Source organism: Limulus polyphemus, unplaced genomic scaffold, assembly GCF_000517525.1.
Source record: "Limulus polyphemus unplaced genomic scaffold, Limulus_polyphemus-2.1.2 Scaffold2348, whole genome shotgun sequence".
Classification (NCBI taxonomy): Eukaryota; Metazoa; Arthropoda; class Merostomata; order Xiphosura; family Limulidae; genus Limulus; species Limulus polyphemus.
This window is the reverse complement of record NW_013667958.1, coordinates 1-3,612: the sequence shown is the minus strand read 5'-3', so window position 1 is coordinate 3,612 and position 3,612 is coordinate 1. Positions and strand designations below refer to the sequence as shown.

The window sequence follows — 3,612 nt, the reverse complement described above, 5'->3', positions numbered from 1 at the left end:
ACTGTGATTTATAGCGTGTGTTATAAGGGTTGTTAAGTTTAAAGGACTGTGGAAATTCTGTGTATTACAAAAAGTTGTATCAAGAAAGAATAAACTAGTTTTAATCAAGAAGGGACTTGTATCACTGAAGTTTCTCGGAAAGAATTTTTACTGGAAATTAACAAACAAGCAGATATGCAATAATAGGGATAAGGTACTAAAAAGAGAGGGAGGAGGGGCTTAAAATGTAAAATGTGAGTAACATCCTGTTGAAGTTGAGGATATCAAAGATAACAGCAAGGAGATCAAGACCATTTGGGTTTCTATTAGCAGATATAAAGGGAAAAGGCTTTTAGTGGGAATTTGTTACAATCCACCAGATGGTACTGATGAAATTAGTGAGAAACTTTACATTGAGGTCAAGATTTCAGCTGTTAAAGAAATTATAATTATAAGTGATTTCAATTTCAGGCAGATAGATTGGGAAATTCTAAGAGTTAAACCATAAGGGAGAAAGGTTTTTGGAAACTGTTCAGGATGGCATTCTTCACCAGTTAGTCAAGGAACCTACTAGAAACAATACTAGTTTAGATTTATTGTTAACTTCTAATACAGAATTTGTTGAGAGGGTGGAAATTGGGGAACATCTGGATGTAATACATTATTGCTGTATTAGGTTTGACATTTTGCTGCATGTGAAGATCAGAAATAATGATATTTTGGTTACAAGTTTTGAAAAAGCAAATTTTGAAGGGATGCAACAAGAATTATCTGTTGTGAACTGGGCAACTGAAGTATTTGGAAACACTGATAAAATGTGGAAAATATTTAAGAATAAATTCTTAAATATTCAAGATAAACATATTCCTTATAGAAAGAAAAGGGTGGCTGCAAGTAAAAAACCAGGTTGGCTAACAAAGGGCATAAGAGATAAGATTAAAGAAAAGCATTACAAGTTTAAGAAATTTATATTGACTTGTAAGGCAAAAAGATTATAAAAGACCAAGAAAGTTGGTCAAACAGAAAATTATGGCATCAAAAAGGGTGTATGAAAAAAGATTAGCTTAAAATGTAAAAATTAACAGTAAGGATTTCTTTAAGTTCATTAAGGGTAAACAAAATGTTAGGATTGGAGTAGGACCCTTGAGGGATGATATAGAAAGACTTGTATCTGATGACTATGAGATGGCTAGGTTATTAAATTCTGTTTTTTCTTAATTTTTACTAATGAAGATTAAGGCAGTATTCCTCATCTTGAACAGTTGATAGATGGAAACAAGATCGAACTAGATGACTGCATTACTGAGATTGTTAAGAAAAAATTGGGAAGTTTAAAAATAATTATGCCCTGGGCCAGATAATATTTCCCCAAGGGTTTTGAAGGAAGTTAAAGATTGGATATGTAAGACACTTGTTACTATTTTTTGTAAGTCCTTGAATAGTGGGCAGGTACCAATAAATAACTTAAATTTGCTAATGATATTAAGATCTTGGGTGTTACTAACTGTGAAGAGAATGCTGTTGCTTTACAAAAGGATTTAGGTCATTTAGTGGGTTGGGGAAATAAATGGCAGAGAGGTTTAAATTATAATAAATGCAAGATAATGTGTGTGAATTATCGTATCTTAAATTACAAATATAATTTGAATGAGAATAACCTTAATAGTGTCATGAGAGAAGTTCCATGTAAAAGTTTAAGCTCCTCTTGAAATCCTGCTGCCATATCCCACAGTTTACCTTTCTCTTTATTTATTGCCTCTACTTTAATTAGGATAGCCTCCAACCTACAAACGCTACATACAAATTGCACATCTTCACCACTAGCTTCTTTACAGTTAAACGTATGTACCTGTCTAAAGTTCCCAAACACAACCCACTCATTGCACCCATCACACCTAACAAACTGTGAATGCTTAAGTCCAACACTAGTCTTAACCACTGTATTTGTAGAATGGAAATAAATACTCATTAGTAAATACCAGTAGCCTATTGCCAACACTGTTAACTTATTGTTAAGTATAATAAATGTATAATACACATAACTGGCCCAACATGGCCAAGTAGTTATATTGCTCGACTTGCAATCTGTGGGTTTGCATCCCCGTCCCACCAAACATGCTCGCCCTTTCAGCCGTGGTGGCATTATAATGTGACGGTCAATCCCACTATTCATTGGTAAAAGAGTAGCCCAAAAGTTGGCAGTGGGTGGTGATGACTAGCTGCCTTCCCTTTAATCTTACACTGCTAAATTAAGGATGGCTTGCGCAGATAGCCCTTGTGTAGGTTTGCGCAAAATTCAAAAACAAACAAAAACAAAATACACATAATTTGTCTATAACAAATTAATGGTAATAATACCTTAGGTTGTAACACAGTATGTGTCAAACATTCATGCACTGAGCTGGCATAATTGACCAACAGTTAATTTCAAACAATTCGTTACACCAAGACTCATCAAACAGTTACTTTTTATTGAATTATAAATATTATAATAATACGTTACGGCAGTATTTTACGAACTTTAAATAGCGGCGCCCCCCTGATACAGCAAAATTTATGTTGCACACACTCCCTTTACAAATTACATCAAAGTGATAGTTTTATTAAATTACTATTGTCTCCAAATTTTTTGTTTCTTTTGTCGTTATTTGAGGGGAGGGGGGGTCACAGTTTGGAAAACACTGCATTACGATCTAAATATAAGACTAATAATAATACAAATTGTAATACATACCGTAGTCTAGACTAACTTAGATTAGAAACATCATCCGATACATATGCGCAATAATTTACAGTGCAACACTAAAAATTAAACTAACAATATACATGAAAAACAAGAATGCCTACTACATCGTTAGAATACTGTATATAAAAATGCCACAAGTTGTTACAAAAATATGTATATTAGCCTTCTTCAAATTCAATAACTTCTCGGAATTATTGTAAACAAAACATGAACCGACGAACGCCCTCTGGTGACTTCATATACTAAATTAAAAATTTTGAATGAAACTAAGTTGAATGGACGGCAATTGCTTGTTGTAGAAACACAATTATAGATGACATTTTGGAAGTCTTTCGCCTTACGCCTTGCAAATCTCATCGTGATTTGTGATGGAAGTCTGTAATCCATGGAAACAAATTATTGTACTGAAATATACAGAAATAAAGTATTGTTACGTCTCCGTTCGTTAATTGATTTTCCGTAAATTCGTTCCGACGAAGCTTTAGCGACACAAGTCCTTTCTTAAATAAAACTGGTTTATTCTTTCCGAATATAACTTTACCGATACACTTATTTTCGACAGTCGCTCTATAACAAATGCGATAACAACGAACGTTAACTTCAACAATACTTTCTGACTGCAGTTCAATTACTCACCATCTTATATATACCAGACTACCCTATATCTAGTAATCTCCTGACAATTCCCGAAGGTTCGAGAGAAGGAGTGGCGTGATACTAGTCACGTGAACTCGCTGACGCAACACTGCCCCCCTCCTTTGTATTGTTCGTCCCGAACAATAGCCACTTACAATAAACCAATAACAATTAACAATAACTTAATTAAATGTACAGAATTACACACACAAAATTACTATTCAATAAAGTCTCTTAATTTTACGGGACGT

At 33.8% G+C, this 3,612-nt stretch overlaps 1 protein-coding gene across 5 annotated transcripts in view; it reads right to left on the bottom strand.

The window, feature by feature from the left end:
* The window catches only part of LOC106466699 (protein KIAA0556-like), a 132,316-nt gene extending 129,388 nt beyond the window's left edge, over positions 1–2,928 (bottom strand). For 4 of the 5 annotated variants that reach the window (XM_022394771.1, XM_013926995.2, XM_022394772.1 and 1 more), the window contains exon 1: positions 2,714–2,911. The gene's annotated coding sequence lies outside the window, so the exon portion shown is untranslated. Of the gene's footprint in view, positions 1–2,713 lie in introns of all 5 variants that reach the window. The other variant, XM_022394773.1, reaches the window with a different exon arrangement.
* Between the last annotated feature and the right edge of the window lie 684 nt (positions 2,929–3,612).